The following is a 21,002-nucleotide window of genomic DNA, read 5'->3' on the forward strand; positions in this document are numbered from 1 at the left end:
CACTTCTATGGGGATTAGTTGCCACTTCTAGGCCTCAAAGCGTTTGAGTGGCTTGTTGTAATGGCCAATGTTTTGGCCATTCTTGACGAGATATGATGCTAAGGTCTGCACCTGTATCAAATAGTCCATTAAATTCATGTCATTGAATATTTAGTTTTAGCATGGGGTGAGAATCTAAATTTGAAGATAGCATAGCCCAATCTACACCTGTAGAGCCTAATCCCCTGGAACCTCTTGTACAGTACAGCTGGAAAATTTATCATGCAGGCTGAGTATTATTAGTAACTGTGCTATTCTATCTCCAGGTGAAATTACTGATATATCTCTTGGAGAACTAGCTATAATTTTTATTTCACCTTCATAGTAGGGATCAATTACCCCAGGACTTATCATAAGTCCTTTTAGAGTGGAAGAACTGTGTCCCAATAATAAGCCTACTGTTCCTTGGGGGAAGAGGTCCTTTTACTCCTGTGGGAATGATTTGAACTCCCATCTCTGGAATTAGTACTGCTCTGGCGGAGGCACTTATGTCCAACTCTGTGCTCCCTCTGGTTTGTCTGATGAAGGATCTAATGGATAATGTGTCCTGGGCACTACCCTGATGGTGTTGCTGGGTTCCTCCATTGACCCGTATATTTGTGGTTGTGGGCTCCGGAGCATTGGGCCCCCCTGTCCGTTTTTTGGCAATGGTGCCCGATCCTTTTCTCCATGATTTCGTGGGTAAACATCTGGTCCTTGTCCATTTTTTGACAACACAGTTCCCTCTATGGTGGTTTGAGAATGGCATTCATTAGTCCAATATCTCCCTTTAAGGCATCGTGGTAAATACCTGGTATTCTACTCCTTTGATACCTACCTTTGTTAAACCCTCCTCCTTCGGGGCAACTCCTTTTAAAATGTCCTGTTTGTTCACAATTGTAGCATGTTTTCAGCCTGGCATCTAAAGCCTGTTGTACTGCAGCTGCCAGGACTTGCCCTTGTTCATTAATGTCTCTACATAATTTGATATATGTGTTTAAATCTCCATGTTTCCATGGTCTAATGGCCTCCCCGCACCATCTGTTTGCTTGCTCAAAGGCTATCTGTTTAATTAATGGCATTGCTTGCTCTGTATCCCAAAAAACTCTGGTAGCTGTTTGAATAAGCCTATCTACAAATTCAGCATAAGGTTCATTAGCTCCTTGTATTACCTTAGATAATTGACCTTGTAAATCTCCATGTCCTTTTAAAATCTTCCATGCCCTAACTGCATCTGCAGCAATTTGTGAATATATAGCAGGATCATATTCAATTTGTTGCAGCTGACCATCATAAGGTCCTTTTCCTAACAACATATCTAGATTTCTCTGAGGATAACCAGCTGCTGCATTTTGCCTAGCCATCTCCATGCAAAATTCCTCATTGGCAACCTTCCATAACAGGTTTTGTCCTCCATTTAGCACAGCTTTACGCATAGTAGTCCAATCTGCTGGCGTCATGTTCAAGTTGGTAATGGATTCAACCAAGCTTATAGTGAAGGGTGCTTGAGGACCATAGGTTGTTACAGCCTCTTTTAGCTGCTTCCCTGTTTTGAAATCTAAAACATGGTGAATTCGCTGCCCTCCTGCTTGTTCAAATACAGGGCATGCTAATCTTTGAGGTCCTGCCTCAGGATCCCATCTATCAAATACGGGGGTTGAGGACCCCATAGGCGGAGCTGTTGGTGATAGAAAGGTGTTAGTAGTCTGGCTGGGCACAAAACAACTGAGCTGTCACATAGCCTTCTGGTTCAAAACAGGAACTCCTTTATTCTCCGCACTCCTGAGAATGCCAGGCACGCAGCCTTCCCCCCAGGACACACCACATACCAACTGGAAATCCCTCCTCCGGAAATCCCTCCTCCGGCACTTCCCCAACCATTGGGAACTCTCCGGGAATCCCCAGGAGAACTCCAAAGTAGCAGGGGCTGATGCAGACAGCTGAGGTCTAATATACTATTGAATACACAGCTTAACATAACCATTATCATCTCAATGGCTTGCTGGTGTCACCTCTCAACCTCTCCATTCTGGCAAAAAATGCCATGAGTCATTCCCACTGGCCTATGGCTCTCAGCACTCCCTCATTCCCAACCCCACTCAAGGACTCAAATTCCTCAGTGCTCAGACTGACTTGCTCACCTAAACCATCCACAACCTGAATAAGCCTGTATTTGTTTAGTGGCTTATTTTCCACCAGGAAAGTGGGTCCATTCCTGTAGGTGTGGTCCCATTGCTGAATAAAAGACTGAAATGATCTGTGAAGATTGCTTCTGGCTTGGTCTCTGTTCTAACAGTACTAAGATCCCAATTTCTCTGCATCCTTGCTAATATATTTTATGTAGTTTTTTTTTTCCTTCATAATATCCATCCAAACATCTCTGAGGTAACATCCCAGCATGGTATTGTTTTGCAATCCCCTATTAGTGATACTGCATTTCATAATTGTTGGCAGTGTCTTTTATAAAGAAATATTTATTCACATTCTTAGCTCCTTTTTCATTCAGATTACTTGGTTTTCTTGCTATTGAACTACCATGTGATCTAGCAATCTCCCTTCTGTTTATTTATCTGAAACAATTGAAAGTGGGATCTCAAGGGTATATTTGCACTTTCACATTCATTGCAGAATTATTTACAATAGCCAAGATGTGGAAACAACTTAAATGTCCATTAAGAGATGAGTGGATAAAGGAAATGTGGCATATAGGTACAATGAAATATTACTCAGCCAAATAAAAAAGTGTCGGGGGATTCTTCCATCTGTGAAAATATGGATGAGTTGGAGGATATAATTTCAAGTGAAATAATCTACTGAGATAAATGCAAATACCACAAAAATTTACTTACATAAGATATCAAAAATATCAAACTCAGTGAATCAGAAAATGAAATGGTGATTGTCCAGGGGCTAATATGAGGAGTTGTTGAACTGATGTATAAAGTTTCAGGTATAAAAGTTGAATAAGTTCTAAAATTTTTCTCTATAACATTGTGCTTGTAATTAACAACACTGTATTTTACATTTTTTTATTTAGTTGTTTGTTTGTTTATTGATAAAGGACTACTGAGCCACATTCTCAGCTCTTTTCATTTCATTTTCAGTTTTCCCTCCTCCTCCTCCTCCTCCTCCTCTTTCTCTTCCTCCTCCTCAGTACCAGAGATTGAATCTTGAAACCAGGGGCACTTTTGTATTTCATTTAGAGAGAAGGACTTGCTGTATTGCTGAGGCAGTATTTAAACTTGCAATCCTCTTGTCTCAGCCTCCCAAGCCTCTGGGATTACCAGCCTGTACCACCACAACAGGCTATTTTTAGTTATTTTTGAGATAATTTCCATGAAGTTGCTTAAGGCAGTTCTAAGTTGCTGAAGCTGGCCTCAAAATTGTGATCATTCTTCCTCAGCCTCTCAAGTTACTGGGATCACAGGCATGCACCACAAAACCTAGGTACACTTAATCTTTAAACCTGGGCATGGTAGAGCATGCCTGTAATCCCAGTGGGTGAAGAGGTCCAGGTAAGAAGATTGCAGGTTTGAGACCAGACTCAGCAATTCAGCAAGGCCCTTATCAACTTAGTAAAACTCTGTCTCAAAATGAAAAATAAAAAGGGTGGGAATGTGGTCAGTGTTAAAGTACCTTTGGGTTCAATTCTTAGTAGCCAGATAATAATAATAAACACTTTTTAAAGTCTGGATGGCATGTTAAGTGTTCTTACCAAGAAAATATAATTTTACTTCATGTTTACTGTTTTTAGTGTTTTGATTTAGCTAATTTTAACAAACCATATTATTTATTTTTATTTAAATGTTCAGTTTATACCAACTTGGCTTTTGGAATGTCTTTATATTGATTTTTGTGTTGAGGGGGATTTCATACATTGTGAGGAAATATTTGCAATTTTCTATCTCAAACAAAAAAGAACAAGTCACTTTTTAAGAAATATTGGTCATTTTGAAAGGTAATTATTATTTAGAAATAAAAATACATATAGTGTTGATGTACAATATATATGTACATTGAGTTAGCATTGCTTTAAAGTCATCTTGATAATAAGTATTGGAAAAAGTGCAGACATTTAAAAACAGGTCATTCATTGTGGATATTATAATTTATTTCAACATTGCTTCATCAAATGCTTTGCCTAATATTTTGTTGTTGTTGTTGTTACTGGGGATTGAACTCAGGGGTACCTGATCACTGAGCCACATCCCAACCCTATTTTGTATTTTTTATTTAGAGAGAAGATTTCACTGAGTTGCTTAGCACTTGGCTTTTGCTGGAGCTGGCTTTGAACTTGCAATTCTCCTGCCTCAGCTTCCCAAGCCACTGGAATCACAGATGTGAGCCACCACACCCAGCTTCATGTATGCTTTTAATTATAAAGCCCTTACACAATAGTTTTTCCTTTGCTATTATTTCTGAATCACATGAGTATATTCATGATTAGCTTATCAGAAATGAAAGATATTGCTGATGTGAAATAAAGTACGAACAAACTTATTTAACATCACAATATTCTTTATGACCATATTTTGAGTATGCTTAATTTATTCTAAATTTTAAATGAGTTTTGCAGATGTTGGCAGTTTATAAGATGTCATTTATAGTTTTTTTGTAATAGCTTTGTAGGTACTGTATTGAAAATACAATTTATGACCTTAGTACAAACTCAACTTAACTTTTATGAAATGCAAATAAAATAGTTATATTTGGTTACCAAGTAGTCTTCTTCTAATTGTGTTACAAGTTTATAATACATAATGTTTAAACAGAACACTGGTGTGTGTGATAAGGGGATTGAACTCAGAGCCTCCTGCATGTTAGGCATGTGCTCTACCACAGAGTTGCCTTTCCAACACATTTCAAAATTTTATTTTGAGACAGTGTCTCTTTAATTTTTCAAGGCTGTCTTCAAACTTATAATTCTCCTGTCTCAGCCTCCAGAGTAGCTGGGGTTATAGATAGGCTTATACTACCATGCCCAGCCTTTTTTAATAGACAGAATCACTAATAAAATCTACCTTAAAATTATCTTGGTATCAAAATTTTCCATTTCATGTTTATTACATCTTTTTTTCCTATAATATATACCTATCTTTAATACATTTTATTATGTATATACATATATGGTTCATTATAACATCATTCCAGTTATTAAAACATATTAAGAATAACTAAAATTTATCAAAAATTAAGATAATGTGAATATATAACTTATTTGCAATTAGGGTTTTAAAAAATCTCAATATTGTTTATGTATAAATAATATATGGCTGGCATTAAAGACAAAGTTAGCCATTGTATCATCTTCTTCATTTATACTTTTATAAACTGCTTTGTTTGGAGTCCAAAGTATAGAACTTATTACTTTATTTTATATTAGTAAAATTCTTGTCATTTGCGAAACTTGAAAGTGTAATCATGTTAATATTGCAGCTATATAATTATTAAAGTTTATAATTAATTTAAGGAGAATTGGTATTAGTTCTTATTTAAGGATCTGGTAGAATTTAATTGAGAATTCAATTTTTTCTTTGCTTAAAGCCTTTTTATTATTGCTTTTATCTTATTGCTAGTTACTGGTTGGTTTAGGTTCTATGTCCTCTTGATTCATTTTTGACTAGTCTTACATGTTTAGAAATGTGTCAGTTTCTTCTAGGTTTTCCAATTTGTTAGAGCATAAGTTTTCAAAATAGTCTCTAATGGCCCTCTGGATTTCTGGGATACTATTAGGTATTTATCCTTTTTCATCTCTAATTTATTAAATTGGAACTGCCCTCTCGACCTCAAGCTCGTTCATGCTGCCCCCCCCCCCCCGTTTGTTAGGTTAAGTGCCTATCAATATTTTTATCTTTCAAAAACAACAACTCATTGTTTCACTGATTTATTTTCTATTATCAATTTCATAGATTTGATCTCTGATCTTAATTATTTCCTTCCTTCTACTTATTTTGAATTGTTTGTTCTTGTTGCTAAGGGGCCTTGAGATGCATGATTCAGTTCTTTATTTGGGATTTTTCTTTTTTCTCAAGTAGGTATTCATAGCTACAAACTTTCTTCTTAGAATAGCCTTCATAGTGCCCCAGAGGTTCTGGTATGTTGTATCACAGATCTTATTTGAGTCTAAGAATTTTTTAATTACTTCCCTAACTTTTTCTATCACTCATTCATAATTCAAAAGTGTATTGTTCAATCTCCATATATTCATATAGTTTTAGTAGAATATTTTTAGTGTTGATTTCTAACTGCATTTTATTATGATCAGATGAGATGAAAGAAATTACATCAGTATTTTTTATTTGATAGTAGTGGCTTTGTGGCCTATAATATAGTTTATTTTGGAGAATGTTCCATGAGCAACTGATAAGAAAGAATATTGGGCTCTTCTTGAACAAAATATTCTATAGATACCCAATTTAATTTATATCATTTTTCAGGTCCAAATAATCTTTATTTAATTTATGTCTAGATATGGCCTATCTATTGGTGAGAAATATTTATTTACAACCACCATTATTATTGTACTGGGATTTATCTGAATTTTTAATTTGAGTAGTGTTTGTTTTATGTAATTAGGTATACCAATGTTTGGGCCATATAATATTTACTGTCACTACATATTTTTTTGGAGTATTCCCTTAACCATATAAAGTGACATTGTTTTTTTTCCTCCTCTTCTGATTAATTCTGGCTTGAAGTATGATTTATGAGATATGGAATTACTTACTTCTGCTTGTTTTCTAGTTCCATCTGCATAGTATAACAGTTTCCATCCTTTCACTTTCAGCCTGTTGCTGCTTAGTCTATAAGGTGAATATCTTGCAAACAACATATTGTTGAGTCTTGTTTTGCAACCCATTCTGTATTTGAATTGGAGAGCTGAGACCATTCACCTTCAATGTGGTTATAGAGATGTATTCATTAATTACTGATATTTTGATTTATTTCTAATGTTTAATTTGGTCTTGAGTATCCTTTTCGTAGCTAATATTCAAATGATATTTGTCTATTTGTGAATTCTGCGGTTTGCTTTATATTTTTCTGTATGAGGTATTCAAGGATTTTATGTGTTACTAGCTAAATAATCATGGTTTCTTTCAATTTCTGATTATCTTAGAAGTTCCTCTTCCTCCTCTCCTCCTCCTATTATTCCTCCTTCCCCTTCTTCTTTTTCTTCAATTCTGAAGTATAGCTCTGCCAGAAAGCCATTTTTGTTGGCAGTTATTTTCTTTCAGAACTTGGAACACAACATCCTGGCCTTTAGAGTTTGTGCTAGGCAACTGGAAGTAAAAGAAATCAGAGGTGATTCTGATTAACATGCTTCTAAATATGATCTGACACTTTTCTTTTGAGGCTTTTAAAATTCTATGCTTGTTCTGTATGTTAAGCATGTTAATTATAATGTACTGTGGGGAGATTCTTTACTCGGGGTTCTTGTGTGTGTGTGTGTGTGTGTGTTTTCACTTTTTTTTTCTTTTACATATACATGATATTAAATTGCATTTTGGCATATTTTACATACATGAAATATAACTTATTCTAATAAGGATCCCATTCTTGCTATTGTACATGATATGTAGGTAGGGTTCTGAATACCTCCTTTATCTTGGTGTCCATCATATTCTCAAGGTTTGGAAAGATTTCTTTTATTATTTCTGTGAAGAGGTAGTCCATGCTAATACTCTGCATCTCTTCAGAGGGAGAATCTCAGCAATTTTCTGTTCTATCAGAGAGACTTTCAATTGAATGTTTTACTTAATTTATTGTGTCTTTTATTTCCAAGATTTCTGTTTGGTTTGTTTATATATATATATATATATATATATATATATATATATATATATATATATATTATTGAATTTCTCATTCATATCCTGTACTGACTTGTCAAATTTGTGCAGTTGTTCATCTGTATTTTCGTGAAATTTACTGATCATTTTTATAATAATTCTTTTATATTTTGAATCCAATATTTCACCCACTTTAATATATTTGGAATGTGTTGCTGGTGAATTATGAATTTTAGGTGCAGTTGTCTTACCTTGTTCTTTTCATATTTCTTCTATTCCTGTTCTGAGTTATATGCATTTTTTTAGGACTGATTTTTCTTCTACTTTTATGTGTGGGCCTTATTAGGGTATAGCTTCTCCTGTGAACATGTCCTAAAGTTCTCTAGAGTGAAACCCTTTCATAGGCGTGTTATCCACAAACTTTGTATTCATTCTGTCTGTTTTCACTATGGAACTGCATGTTCATGAGTGGGACCTGAGGAGCCCCTTAGGTATTTCTACTTGTGGCCTGGTTGTTCATTAGAAATTTTTGTCTCTCCTATCCTTTATTACATTATAATGAAAGTCTAAATATGGTTCATTTGTATCTGGAGCTAGGTATGCTGTCTTTTGGTTGGGTTTAGTTTGGGAATAGAATTTCTATCCTGAGAATTTGTGGTGTCCATGTAGATTCCCAGCACTTTATAGAAAAGGAAAAAATATAAATATCAATAAATGAACCAAACAATACAAAGCATTAAAATAAATACCTGGTGCAACCAATACTTGAAAAAATGTTCAACATCTCTAACCATTAGAGAAATTCTAATTAAAACCACTTACATTTCACCTCACTCCAGTTAGAATGGCAACTATCAAGAATACAAGTAACAATAGATGTAACGAGGATGAGGAGAAAAGGATACATTCTTACATTTTTGGTGGGACTGTAAATAGGGGCAACCACTTTGAAAAGTAGTATAGATATTCCTCAAAATACTAGAAATGGAACCACCATTTGAGACAGTAATCCCACTCCTCAGTATACACCCACAGGACTTAAAATCAGCATATTACAGTGATGCAGCCACATCAATGTTTACAGTAGCACAATTCACAATAGCTAAACTATGGAACCAATCTAGGTGCCCATCAACAGACGAATGGACAAAGGAAATGTGGCTTATAGACACATGTTTATAGAACACTACTCGGCCATAAAAAAAGAATGACTTTATGACATTTGCAGGTAAATGAATGGATCTGGAAACTATTGTGCTAAGTGAAATAAGTCAATCCCCAAAATTTAAAGGTCAGATACTCCCTCTGATATGTGGGTGCTAATACACAACAAGTGTAGGAAGGGAAGACTAAAAGCTAATACACAACAAGTGTGGGAAGGGAAGACTAGACAAAGGGGAATGAAGGGAAGGGAGAGGGCATAGGAATAGGAAAGACAGTGGAATGAATCTGACATAACTTTCCTATGTATGTACATGAATACACCTCTGTGAATCTCCACATCATATATTTTCACTAGACTGGGATCTTAATAAGATATACTCCATGTTTTTATAGATATATCAAAATAGACTCTACTGTCATGTGTAACTAAAAAGAACAAATGAAAAAAAAAAAACACTAAGATTCAGAATAAATAAATACCAAGTGCCTACAATGACATCTACAACACTACAACACTAGTTACCACAAGAACAGGAATGGTGTGGCTAGTATAAATAGCTATTAAGTAGATCTGGTGGTAAGCAGCAGGTGTCAAGTATGTCATCCACAGCACTAATAACTGCAACAGCATGAATATTTCGACAGGAGTTTATGTAAACCAAGTACCTCAAAATGATGGTAAAAAATGCAGCTTATTAAGAGAAAAGAAAATATGATATAAAGGTGAATAAAATTTAGAATACTTAAAATGTGACCATAGAGAATTCAAAAAAGATGTAGCAACTGACAGTTATAAAGAAAGAGGAAAAATTAGGAAAAAAAAAACTCAAAGAGAGAGAACAAGGGAATTTATTTTAGCTGAAAAATAAAGCAGAGAAATAGAAATAAAAGAAACAAACAAAAACCCAAAACAAACCAAAAACCGTAACCCTAAAAAGGTAAGAAATAATAACTATCACAAGGAGATACTAACCGTAACCCTAAAAAGGTAAGAAATAATAACTATCACAAGGAGATACTAAAAATGAGAAAACACACATATATGTCTCTCCTCTCTCTCTCTTTCTCTCTCTCTCTCTCTCACACACACACACACACACAGACATACACACACACACACACAAGAATACAAAAAAAGACAAAGAAAAAGAAGAAAGAAAATTTAAAAAAAGAGAAAAACAATATTGATGGGAAATTAAAGAATTGTTTCCATGAAGATGGTTAAAACGTTGTCAAGAATAGATAGTCCCTGTGTATGCCTGACTGTCCTTTCCATTTTTCTTGTGTTATGTGCCTTAGGGTTAGTGGGGGGCGGGATGCAATGGAGTACAAGGGCTGGGATTATTAATCACTTTCTCTTTTAATTTTGTTCACCAAACTGCCAGCTGGAGTGTCCTAAAACTAAGCTGGTTGAATAGCTCTCAGTTTTCTTTCTCAACAGTATAAGGTAGGATGGTACAGGACATACTGTCAATAGGAGTTTTATGTTCAATGCACTCCCAGGGTGGGGCTGCTGCAAAGTTTAGGAGGGGAGATCTGGCATCTATGCCTATGTCTAATCTTAGGAACTTCGTTGGGGATATCTGCTCTGATGAGATTAGATCAACACAACTCTAAAGCCAGATATATGACAATCTTTGCTTGTAGTTTGGATCTCAGGAAGCTACTAGGAATTCTACCTATAGGGGAGGAGAATCAATCCTCCACGGGTCTCACACTGCTGCCCACAAATGTGGCCTTCTCAGCCTTAATCCCTGACTGCATTCATACTCACCTATCTAATCTCTACACCCTCTTCTGCTGGTCATGTGATAACTAAGACTGAAAGAGAAAGTAAGTTGCACTCTCCTCCATATTTCTAATGTGGATCACCCTGGGAACAATCGTCTCTGCCTCTTTCACTCACATTCTGCTGGAACACCTTAGGCCACATGGTAGGTGCTTGCCAAGGTAGTATGACAATGTTTTCTCTGATCTCCTGAGTTCCTATAGCATCAGACTTCAGTGCAGCCTCCTCAAGATGATTCCTTTCTCAGCTTTCTGCTTGCCAGTTGGGAAGCAGAGCACTTTTCAAATACCAATTCACTGTGTAGCCTCTAGCAGGTAAGTTCAGGTAAGCTCAGGTTGTTTTTCTGATTTACCGCTATTTCCATGCCAAATTTTTCTGTTGGGTTTCTCTCTCCATATTATTCCCCTCCTTTGTGGTTAACCAGCACTGCTGCCACTGCAGCGACTGACTTGACTGCACTGTACAATTTCTTGTTCTTTACTCAATGCACCTGAGTATCTCAGAGACTCTGATGATTCAGTGAATTCCATCTTTCATCCACCTCAACGAGGTGTACACCTGCTGCTTGAATCCCAAGTCATACAGCAATTCTTAAGTTACTTTTCTTGAGAGTGTATATTCTTTTCAAAAAGACATATTTCCAAAACTAAATCACAAATTTTGCAAGATGTAAGTTTTGAAACAAATATCACAAATTGTTGAAATATTAACATTTTGGTGAAATACTTTTACTTCTAAGAATCTATAGAACAATTTAGAGATTTTTAAATTAAGATTAGAAAATAAGCGATTTATTGTTTATCACCTAAAAATTCAGTAATTAATTGATTACATATACTAGAAGCTAGATTTTTATATAGTGGTTAAGAGTGTAGATTTAGATATCAAATTTAGATAAGTGTTATGACTTAGAGGAACTTTAATTGGTATTGAAATTCATTTTGATATTCATTATTAAGGATATGCTTACAATAAATTGTCATAGATATCCATAAAAATGCATATATTTGGAAGAAACACCTAAATAAATTGATAAATTAGTCTTTTTTAGGAGGGTAACAGGGATTAAACTCAAGGGCACTTGACCACTGAGCCATAGCCCCAGCCCTATGTAGAGATAGGGTCTCTCTGAGTTGCTTAGTGCCTCACTTCTGCTGAGGCTGGCTTTAAACTCACAATTATCTTGCCTCAGTCTCCCAAGCCACTGGGATTACAGGCATGAGCCACCTCACCTGGCTGATAAGTTAGTCTTGATAAAAATTAAAAATCTCTGTTTATTAAAGGATAGTTATAAGCAATATATTAGAGACTGAAAGAGAACATTCGCAATACACACATTTAGCAAAAGGTTCATCTCCAGATTATATGCGTGTATGTGTATACATATCTATTTTATATTTATGGAATTTGGAAGTAGGCAGAAGTCAGTCTGGGGTGTGTTTCAGGATATAAGCTGATTGCTGGAAGGGACTGACTGTAGGGTGCATGTGGGAACAATTAGGAAATGAAGAAAATCTTTTATATCTTGATCATAATGATGATTACATTGGTGAATAAATTTGCCGAAATTCATTGACTTGAACTGTTAAAATGGGTGCATTATTGCAAGTAAACTAAATAGTTCTATGACTATTTACATTAAGAATCAGCAAGTAAAATATAAAGAATAAACTATAAACTATGTAAGAGGCCCAAGGTAATATTTTTTTTTCAGAAAAAAATCTCTAAGTATGAAAATAAGAGCTGAAATTCACTTTGGGGTCAAATTTAATACACTATGAGATACATTTACGTACTCATCAACATAAGAAAAAAATATAAATTGGTGGCCTAAACTATTGGGAATATAACCAAAGACAAACTTTTCTAAACTGCCAAAACTACATTGTAAAACAACTGGTAGTGGTTATCACAAAGTGACTACCTTAAAATTTTGAATATTTAAATATCTCATGGACCAAAAATCTCTCTCCTGAGTTTAATGGGTTTCTGTCAGGTACATAGGATGGTTTGTTCATGGTAGCATTGATCTGAATAGCCTGAAGCTTGGCAAAATTCCATATAACCATATACATAACAATGAGTTTTGTAGATAAATCCTCCCTAAACTAACCAAAATAAGTGAGCCAGAGAAGAACATATACATAAATTCATTTAGGTACAAATTCCATATAACCATATACATAACAAAGAGTTTTGTAGATAAATCCTCCCTAAACTAACCAAAATAAGTGAGCCAGAGAAGAACATATACATAAATTCATTTAGGTACACTTCAAGTACAAAGAATGTGTATATTTTCCCATAAAATTATAGAGTTTTAAAACAACCCAATATTTTGCACAAATATGAGGGTAGTGTCTAACTCTGGCAAAGGACAGAGAAGAATAAAATTGAGGAATGCCACACAGGTAATTCCAAGGATGCTAATCTGAGTAATCTAACATTTTTTAATGCAACATCAAATTTAAGATGCAGTTTTTATCTATTTTTTCAATAATTGTGTTGTAAAATTAAATATTTGAAACATAAAATATTAGAAGCTAACAAAATATTTATTCACCCTTCATTTATGAAAATTTACAGAATAGATTATATGCTTTGGTTACCATAATTCATAAAAAATCACTTGAAAGAAGTATATCACAACTTTTTCAAACACATTCAATGGTCTTTACAAGTTTCTTTCAGTGCCTTCTATTAACTTCATTTAAAAATTGTTCTATTTTTCATCAGAGTTTAATTTTATTTTTCTAGAACTTTAAATTGTTTTCAGATAGTCATATCAAAGATGAATAAAGGAGAATTGTTCAAAGAGGGCATTGCTTCCCTGAGAAAGGATATATTTAATTATTATGTAAAGATGCTGGAGAGATCATTTATGCTGAGAATTTCCATTTTTTAATTTGATGTTCCTATTCAAAAACTCATTATTAGTGAAACTCAGAAAATGAATACCTGAATAATGAGCTGCCTTGAACTATAAATAGCAAAAACATTAATATGAAAATGATTAGGATGAAATCCTCTCTCAGAACTCTCGCTCAACTTGAGTTATAGAGAAAATCTACTCTAGAATTTTAGATCACAGACATTATGAAAACTCATGTTTATTTCAAAGAAGAAACTAAATTTAAATATTTCCTGAAATACAATATGCATTACTTTATAAAATACATGGCATATAACTAAAAGATTTAAGAATAATATGCCAATGTTAATATTTTATATCAAAATAACCAGAAAATCAAATGTAAAATGTTTCAATTAAAATTGCTTAATATTCCAAATAAAAATGTCACATGAATTAATTAAATCACTATTATTCAAATTTTTATGGAAGATCTAAGTAATAAAATCAGTTAACAAATTAAATCAGTGTATGTATTAGAAAATAGTGTAATTTTCTAATTTACATTAATAAAATGATCCTAAAATTTCTAAGTAATGCTAATAAGTAGCTTACTTGAATAGCTGCCTGAATATAGAATATTTTTTGATAATTATCTGAATATATTAATAATATTTAAGTAACTCATAAAAACAATTTAACATGAATAAATGCAAAAAAAGGAACAAATAACATTAAATGCTTAAAGTTGCTTTTATCATGAAATAAATGGAACTTATATGAAGAAACTGAAAATGATGTTGATCTAATAAGACCTGAATGAATGACAACAAGTTTTGAAAAAATTTTGAGAACTTTAAAATACTATTCTTTCATATAAATTTATTGTCAAAGAAAATAACCATGGCATTAGATAAACAAATTTCTTTTAAATTGCAATTGAGAATAAAATATTGATGACTAGCTAACACCACTCTGAAATACCAAGAGTAATCCTGACAGAAAAATTTTTAACCCACCTTAAACTTATCATAAAGTCACCATAAGAAATTCACATCATATTATAATTGATTGGTAAAGTACAACAAGCTCAAAAATAGTAGAAATTTTATATGGGAAGTTAATATGAAAATGTAGGATTTGGGAAGAATCTCCAACAGCAGCAAGTATGATATGATTTGATTTGAAGGGACACTATAAAATTAATATTTTGAGAAAATTCTACTACTTGCCTAAAAAAGGAAAGGAATGGGAAGAATAGGAAGAAAACTGTAGGCTGCCATATATTTGCCCAACTGTACAAATATAGAGAGTTACAAGAGCACAGATCTAACATGCATGTGAACAGGGAAATTAAGCCTGATACTGGTTTATTGCCAGAGTAGATAAGAGATGCACATTAATTTTTTGTTTGATGTACACTAATCCACCTTTATATGTTTATTTGTTTTGATTCCCCAATATTTTCTTAATATATATGTTTATTTGTTTTGATTCTCCAATATTTTCTTAATTTTTTTGTTATTAGCAATTTTAAGGATTACAATCAACACATTAAACTTAAGACTTATATAACTTTTAAGCAGCCTGAATTAATACAAACTTAGCTTCAACATTTTAAACAAGTCACAACACATTTAAATCATTTCTCCCACCCTTACAAATGCCACTTCTTCAGTGGTCAGAACCATGTGAGAACATTTTGTGTTATGGCTTAATTATACCTTACAACCTGCTAGAAGATGCATTTCATAGTGATTGAAAGTGTACCTATTGGAAAGAAGCTAAGTGTGAAATCTTATTGTACTCTGTGACTTTAGAAAAGTTTCTTAACATCTCTGTGAAATTGTGTTAATTATAAAACCAACAAAACAATTTGCATGGTTTATATGATTGATTTATATAAGAGTAACTCAGATAACATAAGAACATGATTAGTAAGGCATCTAGAATAAATAAGTATCCTAAAAAATAATATTTCATTTCATGATTATCCTTACTACAATTATTACTATTATTAACATTTCCATTTTTCCTTAGGGCTCACTCATAGACCTCTCCAATTCTGGTGATCGATTTACAATTCACATAATTGTAACTAGATCCTCTCTACTTATTATAAATTCTAACATGTACATTCTCACATCTGTAAACTCCTGGCTTCTTGACACAATTTATTACTGCTATTGGACTTATTTATTTTTTGGCCTTGTTAGTTTGAGTTATCTTCTTGAAGAAAGGTTTTTGTCTCATTCATCAACTAGTATTTAAAGCACAGTGTTGCTAGTAAGACACCTTACTTTGTAAGGCATGGAAATTTGGTATTTACTGAATGCCTCAAAAGAAGAAAAAGAATAGTTTGCCAAAGTCTTTTTTAGATATTTGACCACCCTGTGCAGTCAAGTAGCTGTACTAGGTAGAAGAGAGGCAAACATGTGGCTCAAAGCAAGGTGGAGGGTGAATGAGTATGGTAAGGAAGAGCAGGTAGTAAGGAGCTAGCAGAGGAAAACCTACCAAAAAATAGGAAGCAAATAAGCTTTCCGTTGACCTTCAATCTGATTGGATTTTCCCAATATTATCATTTCTTCAATATTTCCTAAGGAGTATATGACTACACGTCCACAAAACGACAACACACAGACCTGAAAATGGAAAATCGAAATAAGAAATAGTATCTTAGGAAAATGGTTTAAGACTGTCGTGACCTGCACTGCTGTTAATTCAGGTAACTAGACCCCAGGCAGTGAGAGGATGAAGAAAAGATAGACAAGCAAATAGAGAAAAATCTGAGACTCAGTGGTTCACTACCAACCCTGATAAGGAGATAGTGACTACAAACAAGCCTGGCACGTTTATTGTATGCGTTTTAACATCAAAAGGATTTATTCTGAGATTTCTTAGAACCAAAGTTGAGAGTGTAACAGCCCAATTAGAAGTGTCACCTTGAGCCCATAATTTTCTATCTCTGGGGCAGCTGGCCTTTGAACTCTAAGTCTTGAACTGATAATTCTGTGGCTGGCATGGAACCTTTTTTTTTTTTTTTTTTGACAGGGCATCGCCACAGCAGCGCAGGAGTCTCAAATCCCTGCCTTTGCACTGAGAATTCTCAGGAGGGGCATTTCTTCTGTCTCAGAACAGTTCAAGGACCATAATTCATTTCCCACTCCCGACATAAGACCATGCATGACCTGGTGAAGAATCAATGATGAGAAAACAGGCTGTTCAGCTGCAATAAAATGTTGTCTAAAGCAGTCAAAAACAAAAAACAAAACAAACAACAAACAAAAAAAACAGGACTCCAAATGCTAAGAGGGATTTCTAAAAGACCCCTCTGATTCTGTATGAAGATAGCTTAACCCACGTCAAATAGAATTGTCTTGGGGAGGAGGGTGAATATGAAGAATAAGCAAACAAAAATTTCTAGTTTCTGAGACATGTGTTTTTCTTCTCCAAAAAATATCAATGTTGGATGATGTTTATTACAGTGTTTTGTTTGTTTTGGTTTAACATCCCTAACCACATTCTCAGCTTCCTAATGGCAAAGAGTGTGTCTCTGAAGTATTTTTGACTATGTGCAGTTCAGAAAAACAGTGAGCATTTCATTAAATGTTTTCCAAATATAAGTTTAAAACATTATTATATACTTACTAAATTTCATTTTGACATGTCCTATTTACTTTCCCAAATAATCTTATTTTTATTTGATTGATTAAAGATTATTTGCACAATAACACCATATTTTATATTTCCACAAGATGTCTTCTCATGGTTGCTATGTGGATTAAAAAAAAGTAATTAAAATGTGATTTACTGAAATATATATATATATATACACACACACATACTCAAAACTAGATGGAGTTTGGAGACAGAATAGCTGAGTTTGAATCATTTATTTGAACCTAATCTATCTCCATTTTGGCAAGTTATTTAACCTTTTTGAGTCTCATTTTTCTCTTCTCTAATTTTACATGTTATAATGACACTTATCTCACAAAGTTACAGTGAGTATTAAATATTACGTATAAGAAAGTCATTTCTGAGCTGTAAAATTCAACTCAGATGTTATGATTTAAGCCATTGCATCTATGAAATTCTTTTTCTAAAATTAGTTTTCTGCATCTGCCAAACAACCTCAGCCAATGCCAGTTTTTAAAATATGGGCCTTTTAAATCAGTTCTTCTTTAAGGACAAAAATATACATCTCCCTTGGTGCCCACAAATAGGTCAGCTATTAACTAACTATTAGACAACTCATTAATTTCAAACTGCATCTACTTCTTCAGAGAAAATAAATAACCTGAAGTTGTTTCTAAAACTATAAGGCAAAATCCATTATGTTCAAAGGTAGATATTTTATGTTATGTCATCATAATTCATGCCTGTTAAGACTTGGCCTTACAATGCAAAGGTAAATTAACCATGTGTCAAATCACGGCCACACAGTATTTTTAAATAACTCTTCTTAGTACCAGCATTTTAAAGTTCCATAAAGTGGTATATGCTCTTACTCTGCCATTCTTCTTACTTTATCAGACTCTATTAGTTCAATGTCATTTTAGGAGAGCTTTTAATTTATGATACAAACTATATTTAGAGAAGCATTATTTTAAAAAAACAACTTTCAAATAAATATTCATTAGTCTTATAAAATCGAGTGTCAAATTTCTTCTTTCATATCTAGAAATAATAACTTTAAAATTCTTCCAAATTAAATAAATTATAGACTATGTAATGCTTTGTAAAGCATTACAATTCCTAAAATTTCAGAGTTATGTTATCAGACAATTAGGAGGAACATCAAATCAGATATCCAATAAGCAAAAGTGCAGCCAACAAATGCTACTAACACGGTGATATGTTCTTGGAAATTATTTTGTAAACAGAGTTCAATTTCTCTCTTCTTCATCACCTAAAACAGTTTATGGCACATTGTTTTAGTCCTGAGCAAATATCAAACTAAATAAAGATATCCTATCCAAAGTTATCTTAAGTAACTTTGTACTCCCACTTCCAAGGAGGAGAACTGTGGAGAGTGAAACATGTTCTTTTTACTTTTTAAAGGAGAGAGAGAGAGAGAGAGAGAACCCCTTAATATTTATTTTTCAGTTTTCGGCGGACACAGCATCCTTGCTTGTATGTGGTGCTGAGGACGCATACCAGGCGAGTGCGCTACCGCTTGAGCCACATCCCCAGCCCGTGAAACGTTCTTCAGGATGTTAAGAGAACAGAGAAGCACAGGGGATTAATGAAGGTTACTGACACACATTTGCTTAATCCTAGTAACCCAGTAAGGTAAATTAGGCAAGTGTCAAATAGGCCAATCCACCTCTCCTTCTGTCTCTTTTCTACTTATCAGTGATTCTTCCTTGCTGAAGAAGTTTTCTCATCTGCAGATCTTTAGAAAGCTTACCAGGAATTAGATAGAAAAAAGGTACCTAGAACAAAAGTGCTTATACCATCAATTGCATGCTCAGCTGCAGCTGCTGTTAATGGGATGGATAATAAATCCTGAGACCAGAGAAGGCTTGTCTAGCTTGTAGATCAACTCCATTTAGATAGCTGAAGTCTTACAAAGAGCAAGACTAACCCCCTGCATTGGTAAATGATCTGTAGACAAAAATCATCTTGTTTGTTTTAGAATTTCTCAGTGCAGGCTACCTAGAACAATCTAAGATTTCAGAAGCAACTGTACTTCTGATGGACAAAAATCCCACAAGTAGAAAGAGAAAAACTCTTGGATCTTGATTATTTGTATTCTATTTAAAGAGATTTCAGTGTTTGTATTTTTATTCCAAGAATTGGAATAGGGGTTATTCCAAATAGCTGAAGTTTTTACTTACAAACTTTCTTTTACTGATGTCAAACATGGGAGGCGAGAATGACTACTACCCAACTTCTATTATTATTGTTCTCTTTATTGGATTTCTCAACCATTTTAGTCCTCTAAAATGGTTCTCATTGAATTTCAGTATAACAGGAAATAGTCAAATGAAATAATATTCTGCAACTACAAGATTAGGTAAATGCAAAAAAATACAAAAGTTTTTTTTAAGTCAAAATATAAATAGAAACTTATTCCTACCCTTTGTTGTGGGTTTATTTCCTTATTTGCTTGTTTTAATTGTGGACACATTAATGGGAAAAAATCATGGATCCATCATTTGAGCTATGATGATGCTTTGGAGAGAGAAAACCCTAGAAGCACAATAAAGATGATGTAAAGTCTCCCTAATTCAGCTTTTACATTTGTGTTTTATCATTTTGCCATATTTTATTTAATAAGTACACATTTTGCAGAATGTATTTAACTAAGGTATATATGGAGCACCCAAATTTTTGAATTATAAAAGGAAACTCCTCATTCTCATCCCTGTCTAATCTCATTACTAAACAGTAGCTAATGGTAATAATTTGGTATATCCTTTTTTACATTTAAAATATACACAGTAATTTCATTCATTTTGGTACCACATTGACATAGATTATATAAGCAGTTTTTACTCAAAATTACTGAATTTAGACCACTTTAATTGAATAAACTAGGCTATAGTTAAAACAAACAATTTGGAGTTTGGTATGACTTCAAGAAGACAATAACTAAGGTGATGCTCTATGTTTATAATACTAAGATATATGAGAAACAAAAGCCCAAAAGATCTAATTAAATCTGGTAGAATTACACTTAGTTTTATTCTGGTTACGACACAATGACAAAGACCAATTCTTACTGTTCAACTGTTTTTAAAAGGTAGATAGCATTAAATAAAAATAATGCATGCATATTTTCTAAACCTTTAAACAGTTCAGTTCCCAAAGTCCCAAACTGAATTTACTTTTAATTTCACAGGTTATAAACTCGAGAAAACTAGTAACAATTGACAGACATTTTGCTGAAATTATAAAACAAGAAACTTTTATCTTCTAGCTTCTATTTTCTGTATCATTTTCCCAAACATTATGAAGTCTTTTTAATCAAACTAGTGACTAATATAAATATGAAATGAAATTAGAGTACATATTGTCTTTTCTGGGCAATACTTTCATCTGGTAAATGACATTTTATGAGAAAACTAGCACTTACGTATAAGCAACTACATTAGTCACTTTAGATTTTAGATTTATGATTGTATGCTAAATTTTGTGGCAAAAGGTTGCTTTTTCTTTGGTAATACTACATGTTATATTGTTGTTCTTTAGAATTTCATTAGTAGCAATATTGAAAGAATGACAAAAATCCTATTGGAGAGCAATTACAGGTGCTGAAGAGAACATTAAAGATCCAGGAATTGTACCATTTGGATTTATTGTCATTGTTTTCTAAAGCACATTATGCAATTCTACTTGAATTTATTCAAATGCCAAAATGGAGTATAATTAATAAAGATAA

This window comes from Marmota monax, unplaced genomic scaffold, assembly GCF_021218885.2.
Source record: "Marmota monax isolate L192 unplaced genomic scaffold, Marmota_monax_Labrador192_F-V1.1 WCK01_AAM20220418_F8-fsc00300, whole genome shotgun sequence".
NCBI classification, from domain to species: domain Eukaryota; kingdom Metazoa; phylum Chordata; class Mammalia; order Rodentia; family Sciuridae; genus Marmota; species Marmota monax.